Consider the following 25,749-nt stretch of genomic DNA (forward strand, 5'->3'; position numbering starts at 1 on the left):
TTGCAACTACATAGCCTCTTCTATTATTTCCATAGTTTCTGAGGCGTTGCCTTATCACAGCACCTCGGCCCTGCCCCCCCCCCCATGTTCTCTTTGCCTTGTCTGACATTATCCACCCACACTGAGGTCATCATGACATCTTTGCTGCTAAACCCGCTGGATGCCCTTGGTTATTGAGTGAGCTACGTCTGTCTCCTCTGAGCAGGTCCAGCTTGGCAGCTCACTCTCTCTGAACTTTGCCATCTTCTGGCTTGAATATCTTCTCACGGTCCTCATCTTGTCCCCTTAATTCCTCTGCTCAGCTGTGCTGCTCTCTGAATCCTTTTCTATGACCTTTGAACAGTGAAGTGACTCTTACCTCATCCCTGGCCTCTTTTCTATTTTAATCCCATGCCTTTCCCCGGAATCAGTTTACCTTCCCAATGGCACACTTGCCATCTAGACTTGGAGGATCCATATGTGGACCTCTGGCTTGGCTCCGACTTTCGAGGTCCAGGCTTGTCCATCAGAGTGCCCACTCCATTTTTCCTGAGAATGTAATTTTTTCCTGAGAATGTAATATTCTTTTCTGAAATCAACTCATAATTTCTCCCACTCCCAACTTGCTCCTTCCCTGGTGCTGGGAAAGAGAACCTATGAGTTGTCTAATTGAAAAAGTCATCTTTGACACCTTCTGATTTCTAGCCACTAATCATTGTTTGATTAGTCTAATTAATCTAATCATTCACTAAGATTTTATAAAAATTTCTTCTAATTTTCCCTCAAATGCCTTCAAGTCTAGACTTTATTGATGTCCATCCTGGGTGTGTTAAATCACTTCCTGAAGGGCTATTTAATATCCTTCTACATCCCTCAGATTGCAGCTGCGTGATAATTCAAATTGCAAATACAATCTTAATTCTTCCTTATTTTTGAAACAGAGTCTCACTATGCAGCCCCAGGTGGCCTGGAACTTGCCATGTAGAACAAGACTGGTCTTAAATTTACAGGAACTGTCCCTACCTCTGTCTTCCCAGTAATGGGCTTTAATATATGACCAACCCACCTGGTCCCAATCTCAATTATTTTCCTATCTTGAAATGAAACATTGGCCTCTTACGAGAACAAAGTTGAAAGAATGAACACAAGTTGTGATACCTTGCAGGAGCTGGCTCAGCTCTTCAGCCTCTCCTTCCCTTGGTCTATGCACCGTGACCACACTAGTTAACTGCCTGACCCCTGTACCCGCCTGCATCTCCATGCCCATGACCCTCCACACCAGCGCCTTATCTCTATTGCCTCCACCCTGAAGCTCTGTGGACTTCCACTCAGACGTTGCTTCCTTCGAGGAGACCAGGACGGCTTGCTGTACACCTCAGAGTTTTCACAGCTGCTTTTGCAGAGTCTCTGTGACTGCGATCACGGAGTGGCATAGGCAGCTGTTAGAGACCCCCTCCCTAACAGAAACTGAAGCTCCGAGAGGGCACAAGACCACCCAGGTGTGTGGTTGCCTGGCCCTGTTCCCAGCACTTGGGAAAAGACCCATCCCCCCTCTTACCCTCCTCCCACTCCTGGAAACCTTCTCCTTCCCAACAGTCTCCCCACCTCCTCTCTAACTAACTCGGTTAATTAGAGGTAGTTACACACACATGGTTGTGAGTATTCTGCTGGATTATGGGCAGTTTACCAGTGGCTGCACCACTGAGGAACATGCCTTCTCCCCTAGCAACCATTAACTGACAATAGCCTCTCAGCCAGGAGCTAGGAGCTCATGAACGCAGTCTCCTATCATTGCGGGAATGTTGACGGATGTGTGTCATGAAGATCTCGTGCATGCCACCACAGCTATGAAGTTGAGTGCAATGACCATGTTCCAGACAGAAGACAGCATTCCACAGCACTCTTCCTCAGTATCCAGCGCTTACATCTTCCTGCAACCCTCTTTCAGGATGTTCTCAGAGCCCTCTGGAGGGGAGGGTAATATAGATATGCCATTTCGGAGCAAGTACTCACTTCATAGTATCACTTTTTCCAATTATAAGTTTCTGTATTAATCACCACTCGATGCAAAAAGAAAGTTCTTTGATCAGTACTTTGAGAAGAGCACTAACCCGTGGGTATAAACATAAACCTTTAGAAGGTAGTTTGATGCATCTGTTTAGTGAAATAACAGAAGTATTTCTGTTACACTACACTCTGTGACTTCTCTAGTCACAGGCTTTTGACCAGGTTTATAGTGCCAGGCCTGAGTTCCCTCCTGTGTTATGAGCCTCAAAGTCCAATCCAAAAGTGATTGGTTACCCCCATAATATTCATTCCACTGTTGCACCAGTGGACACATTTTTGTCTGGGAGATCAGTACTGGGCAATGCAGGGTCCACCAATGGGTAAGATTACTGATGACATTTTTTTCTCCAGTGGCCAGCGCTGCGTCTTCCAGCACTAAAAGTTAGTCAGTGGAGGGGAAGTTTTCAAAGTGGTTCCAGGTTGATTTATCTTACCTGCAACTACAGTGTACCATGTCTTCAGCAATAGGGTCAGACCATGTAGTGCTGGTTGGTAAACAAGAGCAATGGATAGCAACAACTTGTATCATTTCAGGAGCCTCTGGGTCCTCTCTGACCGGTGATGTACAGGGAGGTATCCCATGTCTGGAACTGGAATTTTTGTTTAATAACCGATGGTTTCTGGAAGCACTATTATCCATTCAGGATACCTCTGTTTAAATTCTCTTTTTGAAAATAATTATGTGTGGTGGCACATGCCTTAATGCCAACACTAGTGACTGAGCTGGGCAGGAAGAGGAAGTGATGTAGCTAGACAGAGAGCAAATCAGATGGTAGAACAGCAAGGCATATGTGCGTGGGTAGACAGGAAGTAGCTTGCCTTTGGAAGCTGCAGAGTTGGTAAGGTAAGGTTGGCTAGTGGCTTTCCCTATTTTCCTGATCTCTCTAAAGCTTTCCCCCTATAGTTGGCTTCATGTGTTTTATTTAATAAGACCATTTAGAAATTCATTTACAATTATATTTTAAAATTTGTTTACAAAGTAGCAGGTTTCCATAGAGCTTTTCATATGTCCCCAGTCTTGGTTATCCCTCTCTCTACCCCCTTTTCAATCCCATCGCCACATCTTCCCGCCAAATCCCCTCTCCCTTTCTCTATCCCCCCCACTGCCGCCCTCTTGCAGTAGTTTGAATGAGAATGGTCTCCATAGGCTCATATACTTAAACACTTGGTCCCCAGTTGGTGGCGCTGTTTGGGACCCATCAGGAGATGTGTACCAACGGAGGAGCTGTGTCACTGGGGGAGGACTTTGAGATGGTGAAGGCCTGAACCATTCCCAGGTAGCTCTCTGCCCTGTGTGTTGACCATGATGTAGCTCCCAGCCGCTGTTCCAGCTCTGTGCTGGCTTGTCTGCTGTCCGTGATAGTTGTGGACTCTGAAACTGTGAGCCCCAAATGAGATGCTTTAGTTTATAAGTTGTCTTGGTCATGGTATCTTATCACAGCAATGGAAAAGTAACTAAAGCACCCAACTTAACCCTTTAACCTCCAGTATCCCCGCCTCTACTTTTGTATCACGTGTGTTTTACTACCCCACCCCCACCTTCAATATTATATTATTATATCCCCCATGGGCCCTTTCTAATTTCCTGATTTCTGCAGACATACCAAATTAACACATAAATTTAAAATTTGAAACTAGTATCTACAATGAGGGAGGGGACCAGTTTCTTTCATTTGCCTGCAAATTTCATGTTTACTTTACAGCTGAACAAAATTCCGTTGGGCACACGCTCCACAATTTCATTATCCATTCATCAGTTTATAGACATCTGGACTGATTCCACTTCCTGACTATTGTGAACAGAGCAGCGATGAATATGTATACTCAAATGTATATGTCTATGCAAATATCTCTGTAGTAGGCTATGGATTCCTTTGTGTATATGCCCAAGAGTGAAAGAGCTGGATCACATGATAGTTTATTTTTAACTTTTTGAGAAATCTCTACACTGACTTCCATGGAGAATTTATACTCCCAATGGTTGATGAGGGTTCTCTTTCCCTCACATCCTCACCAACGTCTATTGTCATTTGTTTTCTTGATGGCAGCCATTCTGACTGGTGTGAGATAGAATCTCGGAGTCCTTTTAACTTGCACTTCCCCCAACGCAGCCAGACATGACTAACAACAGCCAATGCAAAGTCAGCAAAGCGCTGACCCTGCCATCGCCATGGGGTCCTATGTCCTGGCATTCTCCTTTGTGCCTACCACACGCCATTGACTTTTCTTTGTTCTGATGTGATAGTTTGTGTCTTCATCCTTTGAATTGAATACAAGTTCAGAAAAACTAGTAGTTCTCCTCCTTAGGACGCTGGGAGAATTAAATGATGCAGTGTGTGCCATGAACTTAGTATTGTGCCAGTTATTAGCTATTATCCGAGCCAAAATTTACTATTTTTATTCTTCGAGGAAAAAAAGAATAATAGATCACATTTGTATGTTTTTGGCAGTTTCATCACGTGTCCAGTTTGTTTCTTTTCTTCCTCTGAAGTAGAGAGAACACTAGACTCTGTTCCTCAACACAACAGGGTGTAGTAACACAGATGAACAGGAGGGGGCAGCATGCCGTTGGATTAAAACCTCAGCACATAGGACTAGACTAGACTAGTACCAGGGAAAAGTGAAAGTTCGCCCTTAAATGTAATGTCGTATTCTATGGGAGGGAGGTAGTGTGGGGAGTTACCCTGGAGGGTAGCTGCAGCATTGTCCCACACATGTCTGCCTTAAGGAGAGCAGAAGACCGTCCCCTCCAACGCCGCTCTCTGTGCCCCAGTTCTCACGGATACCCTTCGCGCTTCCGGTGAGCAGTTTTCATCCCTCGGGTGAGAGGCTCTGCTTTGGTAGCCTTCATTTGGAAGGGCTGCCTTAGAAAGGGCTTTAACAAAGTGTCTTGTTTCTGGGGCACCCAGGAGAGTCCCAGACCTAGGGTTTCCCTGCAACACCTGCTGAGCTTCTGTTGAAGTGTAACTGTCTGTATTCCCGAGCGCCTCGGGGCCAGGGACTCAGTTTATCGCAGTGTGTCCTCGTGAGGCTGGACTAAACGCCCCAAGGGCAGAAGCCGGGAAAAGAGGGAGTTATGACCATGTTGTTCTTCAACAGTGGGACTCTCCTGCTAGGACCTGTTAGTGAATTGGCTCTAGTGACGTTTTTCTTTTCTCGGTTTAAAATGTTCCTGTTTCCGAGCATTTGGCACATGAGTACCATATTTACATTTTCCCCACCTCCCTCACTTCCACCTCCAACTCCCTTGTTCCCACCTACACTCCCGAATTCGTGACCTCTTCTCCTATAATTATTGTTACATAAACACACACACAGCACCCAGAGGAGAGCGAGAGCAAGCAAGCAAGCCTACTGAGTCCATTTAGGGTTGCTTGTATGCACATGTGTTACGGGCTGACCACTGGGATTGGAGAACATCGGGGTCCCTGGAGAAAACGGATTCTTCCCCTCAAAGCAGCCGTTGACTGTTTAGGATTGTTATGTCTTCTTGGCTGTTTCCTTGATCAGAATGAAAAGATTTTATCTCTTCTGAGTAATTTTTGGTTTGAAGCCTTTTTTGTCAGGTAGTATGATAGTGACGCCCACTTTCCCCAGGTGCCATTTCTCGTCCTTTCCCTCTGAGTTAGTTCTTATCCTCGAAGGTCAAATGAACTTCTTGTAGATGACAAAATGATGGATTTTGTTTCTCAATCCAGCCAACAGACCTGTGCTTTTCGGTCGGGGAGTTGAGACCACTGATATTCAAAACTGTCTCTGAAAAGTGTGTGTTGAATGCTGTCACATTGTTGTTGTTGTTGTTTCTGTTTGTGTTCTTAGTTCTATTTTGTGTGTCAGCACTTACAGTTTCTTTTTCTTTCTGTGGCCTCTTGCTTGTACTTACTCATCTCTTTGACCCTCAGTTGGCGGCGCTGTCTGGGGAGGTTACGGAACCTTAGAGGAGCCTTGCTGGAGGAAGCGCACCATTGGGGGTTGCTTTGAGAGCCCATGGCCTTGCCTCACTTTCAGTTCGCTCTCTGGGCTTCCTGTTTGTGGGTGAGGATGGGCTTTCTCTCATCTTCTTGCTCTGGCCTCCTGATGCCATGCCTCCTCTGCCGTTAGGGACTCTTTCCCTCCAGAACTGTAAACCCAGAGCAAACTAAGTTGCTTTTGGTCATGGTGTTTTATCATAGCAACAGAACAGTAACTAATACAGTCTTCACCATTTCATTCAGCCTCACGCTTGTGTTTTCTCAGACTTTTCTCAGGATTTATTCCTCTTTTCTTTAAGTTCATTCAAGTAGTTCATGTCCTCTTTAAAGTTCTTGAATTATTTAATCGTGTTTATAATTTTTCTATTAAATTCTGTATCCTGGAGCTCATCAGATTTTTTTCACTGAAGAACAATTCTATAGGAGTAGGGGGTTTTTCAGGGGTAGTAGTGGTGAGGGACATACTGTCACGGTCTTTCATATTGTGTTTTGTGTGATATGACATGTGCAGAGAGGCTTACTTCATTGGCTATGTGTCTGAAATGACAATCTAGCTGCCTCTGTTGAGTGGAAGTTTTGCTGTGTCTCAGACTTGGTGCATTTCAGATGAGAAATGAAGGTTTGTAGGTCAGTCCTTTGGGTGTTCAGTGTTAATTTTTGATTGGAGATACGGAGCTGATTCCAATTCAGTGGTAACTGGGAAAGCCTGCAGATATGGCTCTGGACTTGGTCCAAGTATAGAAGGGCAGTGACTGATAGAGCAAGAAGGGGTAGTGTGGAGCAGACTCACCATGAGAGCAAGTGTGGGTGCAATCTGGGAGTGGGGGGATGCAGGCAAGGGTCTGGAATGACTATCGCAGGGTGTGTGCACAGAGGTTGGACTCCTAGTTGGGCCTGGGTATGGAGTTTTCAAGTGAAAAAGATCTAGGGAATTCACCCAATGCACATATAGTGACCCAACTAAGCATAAGGGGCAGTGTGGGAAGAGGTCTGGGTGTGGCAGGGTGGTGTGGATGGCATGGATGGGAGTTTGGAGCCATTACTCAGTCAGTACACATGTAGATGGTGGATGGGTCTGGGTCTGTTGTAATATTTTATCAAAAAAGTAGTTCAGGCTTATAATGGGGGGCAGGTGGCAAAAAGAACATCTGACAGGCTAATGATATCATTCACCAATATTAATAAGGGGGATATCAGATTCTTCCCACACTGCCCCAGGGCATAATACACAAAATGCAGGAGTCTGTGTGCATACCTATATATGGTGTGTACATTTACGGAATGTGGACCATTGTGGTAGCCTATTAATGATGATACTGTCTTTAGCTAACTACCCTCTTTTGGGGTGAAATTAAGTTGTTTCTGAATGTTTGCACTATTAAAGAGCTGTCTGGAGATTATCTCTGTAGCTGAGTCTTAGTCTACATATTTGAGAGTGCGTTAGGATAAATTCCCAGAGGAAGACTTTTTGGGTGATGGGTAATTCACACTGTCACCCATCGTGACAGTGCCCTGAGTCAGGTGACAAGTGTTAATTAGACATCACACCAGGAAGCCGTCATTTTGGCTCGGCACTGTCATCACTGCTCACAACACTCGGTGAACTCTGTGTTTGGTGATCCCAGCTGTGACTCACACAGGAAAATAAACCGTCATCTCTCATGCTGCCTTTGATCTTCGACTCTTCTGGGAAACCTAATTTACCACGAAAGCGACCGTGGAGGATGCTCATGCCAGCGTGTCAGCAGCTCCGGGGAGGAGAACGAAGCCTGGCACGGCCTGCAGTGCTGACAATCGGAGACATCGGAGACATGTTCACTGTCCCGGCGGCCAGCTCTTCGTGCGTATGTCCTGACGGGATTCTCAAAAAGGTGATGTCCCGGTTTTTTCCCACTTAAAAAGCGGGCTTCGAGACAGAGTGAGTAAACAGCCTCTGGCTGTGGCTTAATTTTTGCACGCAGGGCCGAGAGTGGCTCCTGGTGGGTGGAGCGGGGCTGGAGATGGCATCGTTTTTGCCTCTCCTTGTTTGCTTGCCTGGAGAGTGTTGGGGAAGAGCTGATTGGGTTTACTGAGGGAGGAGGCTAATCCCAACCCAGGCCAGGTCCTCGGTGCTGTCATTTATCTTACTGCATCCCGTAGACATCCTCAGGAGCTCCTGGGGATTTTACAAACAGAGCTTCAGGTTGTTCTTCAAGACCCTTTACCACATGACCTTAACCCCACTTTTCCAGCCTCACTAGAAACAGGGAGAATGTGGCTGGACCACATCGAGAAAGCAGCAGTCAGGGCAGGGGTACAGTGAGGCTCTGGGACCTCAGCAGGGCTCAGGGTCTTCCCTTTCACACTTCCTGCAACCTGCTGGCATGTCCTGTTGCATGCTGCCAGAGGGAAAAGCATGTCACAACTTTCCCGCACATCCCACCCAATACATCGGTGTCGGAAGATGCACTATCTGGCCCTGTGGAGCTAGGCAAGGAAGTGGCCACACTGGGCCTCGGTTTCCTCATTTGTAGACCAGGCTGATGCTGATGTTCCTTCCCAGGGCTGTTGGGATGACTGAATGGGAGGATGAACATATTTTTCACATTTTCTTTTTCCTTTTCTTTTTTTTTTTTGGTTTTTCGAGACAGGGTTTCTCTGTGTAGCTTTGCGCCTTTCCTGGATCTCGCTCTGTAGCCCAGGCTGGCCTCGAACTCACAAAGATCCGCCTGCCTCTGCCTCCCGAGTTGCTGGGATTAAAGGCGTGCGCCACCACCGCCCGGCTCACATTTTCATATCGTTCGTCTTGATGGATATTGTTACCGAGAAGAGCCTGGCACGTGTTAGGCACACTGTCGACAGGTAGCAGAACAGTCAAAAATGGTGGCTGAAGAGTGCATGCGGAGACTACATGGTGTGAACAGGTGAAGGCCATTGCCAAAGGAGTCTCTCAAGGCTGGGTTCACAGGTCTCGCGCTGTGACAAGGTACGCTGCCGTCTCCACGGAGGGTGGGGCGGAGATAGCCTCCTCAAGCCTTCCTCCCCACTCTATAATCTCCAGCCCGCATGCCCCGCTCCAAAGTTCAGTCCAAGCAAAAAGACCAAAGGGAAAGCAAGAGGAACACGAAAGCACAGGGCAGCCTGCCAGGTAACAAAGCCCGAGGCAGAGCGTGGAGGGGCAGGTTGGAGCCAGCGGACCCGCTAGCACAAATGCTGGTCGACAGGGTTGTAGCTGTCCTTGTAACAGCAAAGAGCCGTCAGTGGAGGATTGACAGGATCTTTGTTCCCGGCAAATGGAACAGCCCAGCACAGAGAAGAGCAGTGAGAGACCAAGCGGGTGATGTCCCAAGGTCACGCCGACCTTGAGGTAATCTTGATATGTTTCTCTCTCTGCCAATTCATCTTCCAAACTGGCTGGTAAAATCTCGTTTGTATCCTGAGTGCCAATGCTGGTCCAGACCATGTCACTGAGGGCTCTGCTGGGGTCTTAGCTGACGAAATCCCAAGAAGCATCAGGAATCAGCTCTTTGAGCAGCAGGAAAAACATCTGGGATCTCAGACAACCTGGAGTCACAGGGTGGTGCTTGCTGATGTGTTGAGTCCTTAGAGGAGGAGTAGCCCCTCCCCCTCCCGTGTGTGTGTGTGTGTGTGTGTGTGTGTGTGTGTGTGTGTGTGTGTGTGTGACAGAGACAGAGAGACAGAGAACACATGATAGTGTGAAGAAGTTAGAGCTAGAATCACCCACCACAAATAGAAATTACCATTACCATAAATAAAAGGAAATTCCTGGTCTGGAAGACTCCAATTTCTTTCTTTTTTTATTTATTCATGTGTATGCATGTAAGTGATGTGTGTGTGTGTGGGCATGTGAGTGCCATGGCATGGATGCATGTGTGGAGGTCAGAGGACCACTTGGTCAGAGAACAACTTGTGGGAACTGGTTTTCACCGGTTTTCACCTTCTACCCTGTGGGGCCAGAGAGCACCTTCCCCGCCCAGCACCTTTTCCCCCTGCTGGGCATCTCATGGGCCCCACACTCCGGGTTCTAGAGCAGCACGCTTATGACATAAACCCGTCCCTTGACTGCTGGCTGTCCCTGCAGGCCTGTCTCCCCACTATCTGTAAAAGTGAGTTTGAAATTCGATCGCGAATGTGTTGGCACAAGTTTAACAACACGCTCTTCAAAAACTCCATGTGTATGTATTTTCCCATCTGTATACACGTATAGTTTTCAGGTAAACCATACTGGCATAAAAGAACTGTACCACACAATTAAAAATAATAGGAAAATTTTATTTAATTATATAAGGCTACTATTTATTGTGAATTCCAAAAGTGAGCTGTAAATTCCAGTCGTGTCTGTTGACTGGTTCCCTGGGGGTGTCTGAACTGCTTTTCTGTAGGTCTGTTTTATCTGTAACCAACCTGTGGTGGAAACTGACAAACAAGTGTAGTGTTAAATGTTGGTTGATACCAGTAAAGCGAAGCAACTCGAACTTCAAGATGCTTGTCAGAATCTAACTAATGCACAGAAGTCACCGATGACCAGTGCATTCTTTGCTAAACTGGGTGATAGTATCTGAATACTGGGAAAATTTTTCCTTAATGTTTTTGTGTGTATATATATATATATATATATATATATATATATATATATATAATGTATTAGTTCTAAATCTGACATACTTAAAAAATCAACCAAATTATTTTTGCAATTAAACAATTAAAATATAATGACATAATGGTCCCCGTTCCTCTCCTCCCGCCAGTCCCCTCCATATCCCACTTTGTTCCCTCTCAAATTCATGGCCTCTTTTTTCATTATTATTGTTTCATATCTATGTGCATGAATAACATCAGCAGGACCTGCTGATTCTCGTCATTACTCCTTATATGTGTATGATTTCTGGACTGACTGCTCGGTATCGGAAAACCAGTTATGGGGCACCTCCCTGGGGAAAGGGAATTCTTCCTCTCTCAGCTGCCCTTAGTTCTTTGTGTAGAGGTGGGGCCCCGTGAGATTTCCCCCTTCCAGGCTAGCATGTCCATCGGTGGTGCCCTTGTTCAGGTGTTGTTTAGACAGCTATTCCGTGGAGGTACCACAGCTGCTCAGAACAGCTAGGAGACACACACACAGTCTCAAAGCAGACTTCCCGGTCCTAGGAGACACACACACAGTCTCAAAGCAGACTTCCGGGTCCTCTGGCTCTTACAGTCTTTCGGCCCCTTCATCCTTCATCAGCTGTTTTCTGAGTCTCAGGTGTGAGGGTTGTGTGGTTGTATTGTAGATATATCGGCTGGGGCTGGGCCCCCCACGGTCAGCTGTGCTTTCTGTAATGGTCTCTGTCTGAAGCGAAGAGGAGCTTCTTTGATGACAGCAGAGAGCTATGCTTGTTTGTGGATACGAGAATGCACATGTCAAATGCAGTTAGGACTTACACTGGCTGAGTAAATGGCAGTGGTAGGTTCTCCTCTATGATGCATCTCACCAGCCCCCAATAGCTGGCTAGGTTTCCACCTCTAGGCATCATTTTCATCCTGTTGATTGTGTCTTAATGCCAATTAAGTAGACATTGGCTACCACCAAGAGCCAAGTGCCCACATTGCCCCTTAGTGATATCTTGCCATGCTGGTCATTATGGTTCATGGGCATGACAGCGTGGAAGACTATTGATTGACAGCTTCCTTTCTTTGGCAGCCTGCATAGATCCTCCTGGTACTGTTAAAGCTGGTCCTCAGGAAAGAGGCTTTCAGGGAAATCTGACATACTTTTAAGTGAGTGCTACGTTACTAACATTTTCTTCGTCATTTTTTTGAAATTTAAATAGCATACCAAGATTAAAAAGTAAGAAATCAATCCCCATTTTGTGACATAAAATTAGAAATTAAGTCCTAATTTGTAGCTTTAGGCACATTTTCAGGCAGATAGCACCAAAGGAGGACCCAGTCCTGTGTTTAAACACCATTTTCGTGCTCGCAAGTTGTATGACTTTGGTCCAGGTACTTAGTCTCTCTGAGAGTCACTGTCTCCATTTATCACTGGGAAATTATCAAGCTCTTTTCAAAGTGTTTTATAAAGGTAAGGTATATCAGAGAGAAGAAAGGAACAAGGTCAGGGGATTGACTGGTGTGTGTTGGTGTGTGTTGAGCTGGGGAGATGCGGGAAGAAAGGAACACACCAGCCGAGCTCTCTGCTTTGGTCCCTTGGTGCGCTGGCCAAGCAGAGCCCCTCCTCTTCCTCCATTGTCAGCTGAAGCCACTGCACCCCAAGGGTGTGCACAAGCATGCCTTGTGCAGGGTGGTGGAAACTCTCCATTTTGAGATGCAGTCTGATGTCGCTGCACCAGGGACTGGAGTCGGAAAGAGGGTAGGCTTGGCTCTCTCGTCAGGAATTGACCAGTCCACAAGAACATTTCATCCCGGCTTTAAGGGAGACTGGAAATCACCCATTTACTGTGGAGTGAAACCTTCCACCAACTCATTGCTATTCTTTCTTACAAACTCCCTTGGAGGGAGTCCAGTGTCCCATCTCACCTGGAGGGATATTGAGACTAGCTTTCACCTCCTAGGGAAAGATGCACCCCTTGTTTCCCGTCCTCAAATGCTGCTTTGCCTGCCTCATCTGCTTATCTCCCTTACAGGGTTATTATAAAGTGTGTGAAAACGCCGGGTACACAGTGGTTACTAAGTGCTGTTCTCAGAGAAAATGGATGTGTCCCTGAGACCTTTCCCAGTTCACTTCTCTCTTTTTTCCTTTTCTCATTTTTAGTTAGCTCTTTAAAAATGTCAGTGTGTTCTGCTTGTATTCACATCCTCTTCCAACTCCTCCCAGATCCACCCCCTCTTCCTTTCATGCCCAACTTTATGTCCTCATTAAAAAACGAAAAACAAAAGACACCGACTCTAATTTGTGTTGTCTGAATGCGCTTGGGGGTGGGGCCATGCACTGGAGCTTGGTCAACCTACCAAGAGCTACACCCGGAAAGAAAACCGACTCTCCTCCCAGCAGGTATCAATCCCTAGCTAAGGGAGGAACTTCACGTCCTCTTCCCCTCTCCATGATGGGGTTTTCGTTTGGCTTGAGTTTGTGCAGATCACATATATTCTGTCACAATCATTGTGTGCAAGGGCCTGTTTCCTTGTCATCATCTACCACCTCTGGTTCCTACAGTCTTTGGTCAGCTCTCCCACAATGATTTCAGCCTTGTGGGGAGGGACGTGTGTTGTAGAATATTATCTTAAGGTGTGTTACTTTGGTTTATGTTGCATTTGTTTAACTCTGTGAAGCTGTGTTACTGTGCCTGTCTAAAACACCTGAGGGTCTAATAAAGATCTGAGTGGCCAATAGCAAGGCAGGAGAAAGGATAGGCGGGGCTGACAAGCAGAGAGAATATGTAGAAGGAGAAATCTGGGAGATGAGGAAGAAGTAGCCAGAGAAGGAAGAAGACTCCAGGGGCCAGCCACTCAGCTGCACTTCAAGCCACAGAGTAAGATTTATAGAAGTAAGATAATGGGAAAAGTCCAGAGGCAAAAGGTAGACCGGATAATTTCAGTTAAGGAAAGCTGGCTAGAAACTGAGCCAGGCTAAGGCCTGGCATTCATAATTAAGAATAAGCCTCCATGTGTGATTTATTTGGGGACTGGGTAGTGGGTCCCCCCAAAAGAGCCCAAAACACCCAACAACAGATGTGATATAGATGTCCCAATTAGGGCTGAGCATTTTATAGTCTCTTATTCTCCTTGACAAATTTCAGGTCTCTGTGTTAATCATCATCTATTTCAAAAAGAAGTGTCTCTGATGAGAGTTGAGAGATATACCAGTCTACTGGTATAGCGAGAAATCACTAGAAGTCAGTTTAATACTATGCCCCTTTAGTAGAATAATAGTAGTACATTCTTCCATAGGGCCTGTGACCTGTCTAGTCACAGCTCTTGGCTCTGGTAATGGTGCCGGGTATAGTCTTTATCTAATGGAGTACAACTTGAATCCAATCAGAAGTATGACATTGGTACCACCATTGCACCAGTAGGCATGTCTTGCTAGGATGGTTGTTACTGTAGCTCACATGGTTTGTGGCTGGATAAGACTGATAATGACTGCTTTAGTAACAGCAACTCCATTGCTGTGAAGAGACCATGACCAAGGCAACTCTTATAAATGGAAACACTTAACTGGGGGCTGGCTTACAGTTTAGAGGGTGAGATCACAGTCATCACATTAGGAGCAGACAGACATGGGGATGAAGTAGTAGCTGAGAGCTTTACATCCTGATATGCAGACAGCAGGGAGAGAGAGAGAGAGAGAGAGAGAGAGAGAGAGAGAGAGAGAGAGAGAGAGAGAGAGAGAGAGAGAGAGAGAGAGAGAGAGAACCTAGCATAGACTTTTGAAACCTGAAAGCCCACCCTCAGTGAAATACCTCCTCCAAAAAGGCCATATCTCTTAATTCTTTCAAATAAGTCACCAGTCTCTGGTGACTAGGCATTAAAATATATGAGCTTGCTGGGCGGTGGTGGTGCATGCCTTTAATCCCAGCACTCGGGAGGCAGAGGCAGGCGGATCTCTGTGAGTTCGAGGCCAGCCTGGTCTCCAAAGAAAGGCACAAAAAGGCACAAAGCTACACAGAGAAACCCTGTCTTGAAAAACCATTATATATATGCTCATGGGAGCCATTCTTATTCAAATGACCACAGTGACTGCTTTCTTTTGGTAATGCACATAGCACCTTTCAGTACTATGAAAGCTAGCCAGTAGGGATGAAGTTTCCAGATCAGTACCAGCTTGATTTCTCCATGTCCTATAACTCAATTATGTGATGTCTTTAGCAATAGGGTCTTACCATTAAGTTCTGGCAGGAAACCAAAGTGTTGGCCATAGCCTGTGGCCAACAACTCCAACTCCAAAAAGATAACCCATTCCTGGCACTGTGCTTTTGGTTAGTCTGTGGTGTCAAATGTGTGTGTGTGTGTGTGTGTGTGTGTGTGTGTAAATGCCCCTACTAGATACCACATATACATACCACATATACATATACATTACTTATAAATGCATAAAAGTTTCTACAGTAATAGGTAAGACAATTTCAAACTTTAGTGCTGGTTATCCTTGCCTATATTCCAGCTCATTTCTAAATTTAAATGAAAAACATGCCAGAACAGCAAAGATCATGAAAATGCTTCCTATGCTTGTATGTGCAAGAAGAAAGCTGCTAAAAATCACTGCACAGCTGTGTGAATGTACTTACTATCACTAAGTTGGACACTTAAAATGACTAACGTGGCAGATTTCATATGTGCATTTTACCACAAAATAGTTTAAAAATAACAGAAAAGTATGAAGTCACATTTGTGTTTTAAGAACACCAGAGTTAGTAAATGAATTTCACCAAAGGGGCTATTTCCTGCCTGTGTTAGTCTATTATTCTATGAATTAAAGATAAACATGCAGCACAGGAAGAGTTTTGTGTCTTCTTAGCAAGAGCTAATTTGGGACAGGAGCTCATCGAAGAGGAGCCACTTCAGCCTTCCTGTGGGCCATGAAGCCTTGCTTCTCATGGTTTCAGTCAACTGTCTCAGCAAATGTCTTATCAGCCAATTATCTCCATCTCGGAGACTCTGTGGAGGACTTGTTGATGCCCTGGCCCTTTGCTCTTCCCACAGTCATGTGCTACTGTCTCAGGTGATCTGACAAGGGCAGTCAGAACAGTTGTCCCTGACTGGGTTCTCGATTGTGCTGACATCCTGTCTCCATTCTTGGCATCGATGATCTTTATAGTGACCCTCTGAGGAGGTGGGGAGGGGGTTCTACCCATTTTATAAATGGTCTACTTATAAAGCAAGTAAGCATTTTGACCTATTTTGCTCTAAAGTCTACACACTTTTTTTTATTACATTTGCAGGTCATTCTGCTTGCTATAGCTGCAGTATGAAGCAAAGAAAAGAATAAAAGATGGCAAGGCAATGGGGTTGAAGTAGGTCAATGACTCTCAACCCTGACTGCACACTGTCTCCTCCTGGGTAGCATTTAAAAGCACACAGAAGCTCAGCCTCACTACCACCAGTGCAGCTGAGGTCCTGGCATGCTATGAAACTTCCCAGGTGATTCTGAAGGACAAATGGTCTTGCTTAAAACAGTGCTTTGCAAACCTGAACATTCATTCAGATCACCTGGTCTTTGGGTTAAACTGTGGATTCCGACTTATGTTTGGCATGGGACCTGAGATGCTGGAAACAGGTGATGTTAATTCTGCTGGCCCATGACGTCCTTGGTAAGTGGAGGCTCTGAATGGCCTCCCAGTTTCCATCCTATCTTGAAACGCTGTGCTAATGAAGAATGCAATTCCATAGCATAAGTATTCTCTGTTCACTGAGCATCCCGAGTCCCTTGATCCTGTGAGGTATCTGTACATACGCAATATTTCTGTAAGTGTGAGAACTAAATTTAAATAATGTATCACATGATCAGATGAAGGTAGTGATATCCCAGATCTGTAACAGACCAGCTGTGGGAGGGTGGACAAGCCCTTTAATTTGTTGGAGACTTCATTTCTCAACTTCAACATGGAAATAATAAATTCTGTCTCTCTCATTGGGAGAATTAAGTAGTTGATATAGACAAAGCATTCTGCATATAGTTGATACCCAAATAAATGGCAACTGTTGTGACTATGGTGGATTTTGAAAACAGATCTAATCTTGTGTTGTGCGACACTATTCTTGGGGAGATTTGTATAAACATCTACTCACCCCAGATACAGAGCCCATGACAGACCAAAGTAAGAATACTACCAAGTCCAAGTGAGGATCACTTACAGAAGCAGAAATGACTCCAAGACAGCTGCATCATTAAAGCCCACCCGGCATGGATGACATCTCCAAAAAGCTGGAACTCTGTAGCTTGCTGCACAACTCAAAGGCAACTTTGCAGGTTGGAACTTATCTCTTCCAGGTAATTCCTTGGGGCTGAGCCTCTTTCAACTAGCTTGGCTGGTGTCTTAGGAGACACCATGACCACGGCAACTCTTATAAAGAAAAAGCATTTAATTGGGGTGGCTTACAGATCAGAGGTTTAGTCTATTACTGTCATGGCAGGACATGGCAGTGTGCAGGCAAACACGGTGCTGGACAAGGAGCTGAGAATTCTACATCTTGAACTGAAGGCAACAGGAAGCGAACTGAGACACTGGGCATGGCTTGAGCATATATGAGATCTCAAAGCCCACCCATACAGTGACAGACTTCCTCCAACAAGGTCACACTTACTCCAACAAAGCCACCCCTCCTAATAGTGCCACTCCCTATGAGCTTAGGGGGGCCAATTACATTCAAACTACCACAGCTGGTCTCTGCTTGTTTCAGGCAGCTTGCAAGATTTGCCTCTTCTAGGCAGCTGGCATTGTGCTTATGTAAGCTTGGAAAGGGAGGGACCTCATGTGTCTGGTCAGTTTCAGGCTCTTCCTAAAACTTTTGAGTTGTTAGTCCCCAAGTTTTCCTGCACAATGGAATGAGCTTTCCTGCACAATGGAATGTTCTACCTCCCTTCAGAATATTCTGTGTCTTAGGCCGGGCGGTGGTGGCGCACGCCTTTAATCCCAGCACTCGGGAGGCAGAGGCAGGCGGATCTCTGTGAGTTCGAGGCCAGCCTGGGCTACCAAGTGAGTTCCAGGAAAGGCGCAAAGCTACACAGAGAAACCCTGTCTCGAAAAACCAAAAAAAAAAAAAAAAAAAAAAAAAAAAAAAAAAAAAAAAAAAAAGAATATTCTGTGTCTTAAGGAGCTTGCCTCCAAGATGGAATATTGATGGACATGTAGACTGGTTCAATTTCTTGACTACTGTGACTAGTACAGTGATGAATGTGGATATTTATCTCTGTGGTGTGTTGACTAGATGACCCAAGAATGGTATGGGGTCCCAGAGTAGTTCTACTTTCAGTCGCCTTTTAGGGGATCTCCTTGCTGATTTACATCATGGCTCCCACCAGCAGTGAATAAGTTTCTTCTTTGACCACATCTTGACCGCCATTTGCTATCATTGTTTGTTTGTTTTCTTGATGATAACCATTCTCTGGCTGAAGGGAGATGGAATCTCAAAGCAGTTTTTAAGTGTTGTGTGTGTGTGTGCCACAGTGCCCACTCGGACACCTTGCAGGCGTTGGTTCTCTCATTTCACCACGGGAGTTCCAGGGATTGAATTCCAGGGGTCTGGCTCAGCAGTGAACCCCTTCACCCTCCAAGCTGTCTCAGCAGCTCTCAAAGAAGTTTATTTCTATTTCTCTGGTAGTCAAGGGTATTGAACACTTTTCCCTCGGGCGGTTATTAGCTCTTCATATTTCTTCTTTTGAGAACTGACTGTTGAATTCATTAGTTCATTTATTGATTGGAAGATTTGGAGTGTTTGATTTTTGTAGCTCTTTATACATTTTATGAAACTTTAATGCCCTGTTTGACAAAGATTGTTTTCCATTTTGTATGCTTCCTTTTCTCTCTGATGATTATTTTGTTTGGCATGGAGAAGCTTCTTAATGTCATATAATCACATCCATCAACTCTTGGGATTATTTTCTGTGCTATTGGAGTCCTTTGTAGGAAATGCTTGCCTGTACCCATATCTTGAAGGCAACTATGTTTTCGTCTATCAGTTTCAAAGTTTAAGATCTTACATTAAGGCCTTTCACTCAGCTCCAGACACAGTGGTACAGGCCCATAATCTGAGCCCTTGCAAAGTGTTGACAGGGGAATCAGAAGTTCAAATCCAACTTCTAAGCTACAGAACAAGTTTGAAGCCAGCACAGGCTACAAAAGACATCGTCTAAAAAAGCAAACAAAACAAAACAAAAATCTTTGATTCATTTTGATTTGAATTGGTTTTTTATGTAGGGTGAGGGATGTGGTTCTCATTTGTGGAAATCTAGTTTCCCCAGAACCACTTGTTAAAGAGGCTGTCTTCTTTCCAATGTGTTTTTGACAGCATTGTCAAAAATGGGGTGGATGTACTTACAAGTTTATTTTTTCCTATTTTACTTCATTTTTCTATGTGTTTGTTTTTGTGGTGACACTGTGCTATTCTGATTACTATTGCTCTGTAACATAATTTGAAGTCAGAATTGTGATATGCCCAGTATTGCTTTTTGCTACAGATGCTTTGGCTAATCAGGGTCTTTTGTGCTTCCATATTGTCTTAGTTACTGTTCTATTGCTGTGAAGAGACATCATGGCCAACAAGACTTACAGAAAAAAAAAACAAAACATTTAATTGGTAGCTTGCTTACAGCTTCAGTGGGTTAGTTCATGATCATCATGATGGAAGAGTGTGGTGGTTGGCAAGCAGGCAAGAGAGGAGAGAGAGAGAGAGAGAGAGAGAGAGAGAGAGAGAGAGAGAGAGAGAGAGAGAGAGAGAGAGAGAGACTGAGAGAGAGAGAGAGAGAGAGAGAGAGAGAGAGAGAGAGAGAGAGAGAGAGAGAGAGAGAGAGAGAGAGAGACTGAGACTGACTGGGCCTGGCATGGGCTTTTGAAAATTCAAAGTCTACCCCCAGTGAGATATATCTCCTCCAACAAGGCCACACCTTCTAATCCTTCCTAAACAGTCTATAAACTGGGAACTAAACATTCAAATATATGACCCTATGAGGGCTATTCTCATTCAAACCACCACACATATAAATTTTAAGGTTGTTTTTTCTAGTTCTGTGAAGAATGCCATTAAATTTTGATGGATTGCATTGAATCTGTAGATTGCTTTTGGTAACAGCCATTTTTATAATATTGATTCTGCTAATTTATGAGTAGGGGAGGTCTTTCCATCTTCTAGTGTCTTTAATTTCCTCAGTTTCTTAATGCTTTTATTGTAACTGCCTTTCACGCCATTGATTAAGTCTATTTCTATGTTTTTCTAGGTTGTGTTGTTTGTTTTTGAAGCTATTGTGAATGAGATATTTTCCCCCATGGATTTCTTTCTTGGCATGTTCTTATTGGTAGACAGAAGAGCTACCCATCTTTGTGAGTTGACTTTGTATCCTGATACTTTCTTGCAAATGTGTATGAGGTCTAAAATTTTTCTGGTAGAGTGACCTCTGTTTGAGGTCTTTTAAGTGTAAGTTCGTGTCATCTATATGTTGGGATAATTGACTTCTTTCTTTTCTATTTGGATCCTTGTAATTTCTTTTTCTTGTCTTAAAGTTCTAGGTATGACTTGGAGCATTATACTGAACAAGAGGGGAGTCACTGGCATGCTTGTCTCATTCTTGATTCTAGAGGAAATCCTCTGGGTTTATTTTTCCAGCCCATATTGTTGACTTTAAGTTTGTCACATTGTTATGCTGAAGCATCTTCTTTTTGTTCCTAGTTTCTTTGTGGCTTTTACATGAAGGAATATTGGATTTTGTCAATGGCCTTTTCTGTATCAGTTGATATAATTTGATCTTTATCCTTAAGTCTATTTATGTGCTGAATTATACTTATTGATTTGTGTATGTACCTTGTATCCCTGGATGACACCAACTTTGTCATGGTGTTATGAACTTCAAGATGTATTCTTAAATTCAGTTTGCAAGAGAGTTATTACAGATGTTGGCACCTGTGTTCTCCAGAGAAACTGGTACATAGTTTTCTTTCTTTGTTGTATCTTTATCCAGCTTTAGTATGAGGGTAACACTGACTTTAAATTAGTTTGATAGTGCTCCTCCACTTCTATTTTAGAGAACAGTTGGAGGAGCATTGGTATTAGCTCTTCTTTAAAGGTTTGGTAGAATTTATGATCGACTCATCTAGTCCTGGGCTTTCCCCACTTTGTCACAATACTTTTAATTGTTGCTTCAGTCTTTCAGGGTTTTTATGGCTTTGTTGAAGTTGTTTATGTCTTCTTGATTTAATTTTAATAGCTTATATAGTTTTTAAAATTCAAGTTTTTCAAGTCCCCTTAATGACCCTGGTGTTTTTTTATTGGAACTTGTAATAACCACTCCGTTAAAATCTCTATTTATGTCACTGTGGGACTTCTGTCTCCTTCTTTTGGTTAGTTTGGCTAGGGGTTTGCCAATCTTTTTTAAAAGTGGACATCATGACTTAGTTTGTTACAAAAATGTCTTGGGCAAATCTAATCCATTGTTAATCAGTTATTGGCTGATCTCTCAGCACCTAAAGTCCATTGTCACTGTTTGTTATTAACTCATTAGTTTTCTCTCTTTTTCATGTATTTAAAAATTCCTTTTATTATCTGACATTTTCATAAAAGCGTATCGTGTGCTTTGCTCACACCCACCCCCATTTCCTCCCCTCCAGTTCCTCCCTTGTTCCCTTGCCGCTCCTCTCACTTCCTGTGCTTTGTTTTAAGCTCACTGAGTCCGCTGAGTGCTTGCCTGTATGGAGGGCCCTCAGTTGGAGCATGAGCAACACCTCCAGGAACACACCCCTAAAGAAACTGCCTCTCAGTCCACCAGCACCCATCAATTGCCAGAACTTTCTTTTGGGCAGGTCTTGAGAATGGACTCACAACCAGCGTGAGTTCATGAGTGCCACAATCCTGTCATGCCCAGTAGATACTACTTCATGGCTTGCCTCTACCATCCACAGCTCTTACATTTCCCCACCCCCTCCAGCATAATGATCCCTGAGCCTTGGAGGGGAGGTAGATGTCCCATTTAGAGCTGAGCAATCTACAGTCCTTATTTCTCTGCATACAGACCAACTGTGGGTCTCTGGATTGATAGACATCTACTTCAAAAAGCAGCTTTTCTGATGGGGGTTGAAAGATAACCTATTCTATGGGTATAAGAGTGAAAACTTAGTTGGCAGTTTATTTCTATGTCCATTCAGGACAAGAATAGACTTAGACGGCCTGGACTTAATGGCTCCAGGCAGGTCTTGTGGAATGGGACTTAACACCAATCAGAAAGTGATTGGTTACTCCTACAACATTGGTGGCACTGTTTCAGCAGTGAGGATATCATGCCAGGCTAGTTATTGTAACTCACGAGGATCACAGCTGGGTAAGATTGATAATTTTTTTATTTATCAATTGTTGATAAATTATTGATTGATTTTTTTCTCCCCTGACAGAACAGAACCATTTAGTGCCAAGAAGGCCATCCAGTAGGGATGAAGCTTCCAGGTGAGTACCAGCTTGATTTGAGGGACATTTCTGCTATCATTTCATTGGCTATATTCTCTAAACCTTTAGTGTTTGTCTCCACTCTTGTCTTTTACTACATGGATCCTTACATTTGATCTCTATTGTGTCCCAGAGTTCTTGAATATTATAGTTCAAGGGACCCTGGCCAGCTTGAGCATGTGAACATGGCTAGTTGAGTGAACATGGCTCTGGCAGGCCTTGCCCTTCTTTCCCATTCTTTCTGCCTTGCTGAAAACCACTAGATTACATTCCTTTTTTTTTTTTTTTTTCTTTTTTGGTTTTTCAAGACAGGGTTTCTCTATGTAGTGTTGGTCCCTGTCCTGAATCTTGCTCTGTAGACCAGGCTGGCCTCAAACTCACTGAGATCCACCTGGCTCTGCTTAAAGGCTTGCACCACCGCACCCTGACAGATTACATTCTTGAAGATAGCTAGACCCAAGATCTATTCTCTTATTTGGCCACTCCCTCCTCCTAAGGCTGACTGCTAAGGTCCAGCTATCAAAGTATTGAAGTCCATCAATCAGAAGCCCCCTTTGGCTCACCTAATCAACCTGTTCAAATAAAATTAAACACCTCATCCTAACACAGGGTTTCCCATTTTACCTTTATAAACCGCCATTTTCCCATGTGCCACATCTGTCTCCTCTCTATCCAGAGGCTGTCCCTTGTCCCCCCAGGACAAATATCCCTGCCCCCACCCCCTTCTTCCCTTCTCCTTCTCCCTCTTCCTCTATCTCATGTCTTTGTTTCTTATTCCCTGCCCTCTCTCCCTCTGGGGCAAGTACATCTCCTTTGTGCTGAGAACTTGGCCTTGGAGGTCCTGACTTTCTCAGATCTGATAATGTTTAGGGAAGCCTCCCTCCTCCTTCACTCACTCAACCACTTCCATTCAGTAAATTTCCTCTGGTTATAGCTTTAAAGATCTGTTTCACTGAAGCCAGGAAATGTTCATACCTCTTAACCCAAAGCCATAAGCCTTTTACTAAATCTATTCCAGCTGTCTTACAGGTTCCTGGGGAAAGTTCTGCTACTGTAGCAAGAAATCTGGCCTGATGAAAACTAACCATCTCCAGAGCCCATGTTGACCCCATCCATCTTTCCAGCATCGTTTGCAGACTCACTCCTCCCCTGACCTCCAGAGAAACAGCAGATGCCATGGCTTTTGTACTCCTGATTCGGCATGCCATTCCCCCAAGCTCCTGGAACATCGATGCAGCAACCTGCCTTCTCAGCTGTCAAGGAACAGACACCTAAGGCTCCTGCCGTGTGTGACTCCTGGCTTCCCCCTCCCCACTTTACCCCTTGTCAGCATGAAGCAGCCTCGAGAATTCAGCGCCCTTGTTCCCCGACTTGCTATCCATAACTCACCTTTTTTATATAATCAGTGTTAGTCTTTTGACCTGCCCCTTGGAAACCCACCCCTTGGGGACCCTCCTAGCGTCCTGATGTAAAGAGAACTGCCCTTCCACGCCCCATGACATGTGCACCCTCAAACCCCCCCCTCTTTCTTTCTGCCTCCCTCTTTCCCTATCTTTCTCTTTGTCTCTCTACTATAATAAACTTATTTCCACGTGGATGCAGTGCCTGGGGGATGAGTGACTATCCATGTGCCACAACCCAGCGCTGCATCTGCCCGGCATGTTTTCCCTCACACGTGGGATACCCTGCCTGGCCCCCTCGTGTAATATCCTAATATGTGTCCTTTCAATAGTCGTGCTTATTGACTATTTTTCCTTATTGGTGTTTGAACATAGTATTTCATCAGCCTTGTCTTCCATTTATCTTTTTTTTCTTTTTTTTTTTTTTTTTTTGAGACAGGGTTTCTCTGTGTAGCTTTGTGCCTTTCCTGGAACTTGCTTTGTAGACCAGGCTGGTCTCCTGAGTGCTGGGATTAAAGGCGTGCGTCACCACCGCCCGGCCTTGTCTTCCATTTATAATACTCTTTTTTTTTTCTTGTTTGGTTGAGCTTATTGATGATATTTCCCATTATGTTGTTTTTATTTGTGTTGGTGTTCTGTTTTTTGCAGGTCCATTGAAGAAAAAGGGTCACTCCAGAATGTAATTTCAGGCTTAGCAGAAAGCAGCAAGGGGACTCAGTCTCAATGGACTGACCACTCGTGGCTTTGCAAAGGCCTCCTTTATTGTTACACAAAAAAACACCTTTAGCAAACCAATTTCTGCACACCAAAAGCTCTTATCTGGAGTTGTTTGGAGCAACCATTTACCTATGTAATTCTCAGCCATGAGACCTCCCAGCTTGCCAGGTTCTCTCAAAACTAAGTTTTGCAAAGGTTCTGGACTCCTTCCAGAGGAACTCTGGTAAGAATCAACTGACTTTAAATGAAAGCTCACTCAAACCCTAGGTACTAGTCCTCGGGAATTCAGTCAGATGCAATGGCTCTGTGAAATCTCTTGCATATTTGATTCATTGAGTTTTTAATTTCCAACATTTGTTTTTCAAAAATCTCAGTTTCCTTGCTGATATTTTCTTCCACATAACTGACTGTTTACATCTAGATTGCTCATTTTCTCATCCATTTTTGCTGACTTTTTTTCACAGTGTTTCTGATCCTCCTATCCAGGTCCTGGATTGACTTTGTTTGTTTGTATCCTCTTTGAGGTCACCAATCATCTTACCAGAAAACTTTTGAAGTTCATGTGACTTATAATCTATTTCAGTGTCTTTGAGAACAGTAGTGGAGGAGTTATGAACTTTACAGGGATCATGTTGCCTTGCCTTTTTGTATTTCTTCTATTTCAGTGCTGTAATTTGTGCATCTTTTGGAAAAGAAAAAAGAAAAAGAAAAAGGAAAAAAATACACCAAGTCCGATTTGTGTTGCCCATATACTCATGGGTCAAGGACAAATTCCCAGCGGCTATCCCCCTAAAGATAACTGAGTCCTGTCCTCCCCCACCCCCCACCCCTGCCAGAAGTCATTAACTTCAGCACCTTTATTACAATTTTTAAGAAATGCCTTTAATCCCAGCACTTAGGAGGCAGAGCCAGGTGGATCTTTGTGAGTTCGAGGCCAGCCTGGTGTACAGAGCAAGATCCAGGAAAGGCGCAAAGGTACACAGAGAAACCCTATGGTGATATTTTATTTGTACTGAAATGTGATTTTATTTGTATGTTAATAAATAAAGTTGTCTGGGGGTCAGAGCTAATAGCAAGCCATAGCAGAAGTCTGGCAGTGGTAGCACATGCTTTTAATCCCAATCACATGACAGGCTGATCTCTGTGTGTTCAAGGACACCACCAGCATGGAGACACACACCTTTAATCTCAATACCAATCATAGAAGACCTGGAGGTCTGTATAGATGGGCAGTGACGAGGAGGTCATGTGGTTGGGTTTACAACCAATGAGAAAGTCAATAAAAAGGACAAACACACAGGAAGTAGGTCTCTTGAGGAGGGAAGGTCAGGAGCGGCAGTGAAGGATAAGGTTTTTAGCGCTTAGCTATTACTCTGACCTCTTGGGCTTTCATCTCTGCATTGGCTCTGTTTCTTATTTAACAAGATGGTTACATCTATAAAACCCTGTCTTGAAAAACCAAAAAAAAAAAAAAAAAGCAAAAAACAAAAACAAGCCGGGCGATGGTGGCACACGCCTTTAATCCCAGCACTCGG

General features: G+C 44.2%; 1 long non-coding RNA gene across 3 annotated transcripts; it reads left to right on the plus strand.

Annotated features, from left to right (window-relative positions):
* The first annotated feature begins 3,956 nt into the window (after window positions 1-3,956).
* Window positions 3,957-25,544, plus strand: LOC121830150 (uncharacterized). Of its 3 annotated transcripts, XR_013052072.1 has the most exons (4): window positions 8,636-10,231; window positions 15,893-16,920; window positions 22,046-22,097; window positions 23,116-23,879. It is a non-coding gene; the product is annotated as an uncharacterized LOC121830150 (long non-coding RNA). The 3 variants fall into 3 exon arrangements; XR_006073125.2 differs by lacking the exons at window positions 8,636-10,231; window positions 15,893-16,920 and adding an exon at window positions 3,957-7,888 and having other exon boundaries at window positions 23,116-25,544; XR_013052073.1 differs by lacking the exons at window positions 8,636-10,231; window positions 15,893-16,920 and adding an exon at window positions 19,401-21,486.
* Window positions 25,545-25,749: the final 205 nt, after the last annotated feature.

Source organism: Peromyscus maniculatus, chromosome 6 (assembly GCF_049852395.1).
Source record: "Peromyscus maniculatus bairdii isolate BWxNUB_F1_BW_parent chromosome 6, HU_Pman_BW_mat_3.1, whole genome shotgun sequence".
Taxonomy (NCBI): Eukaryota; Metazoa; Chordata; class Mammalia; order Rodentia; family Cricetidae; genus Peromyscus; species Peromyscus maniculatus.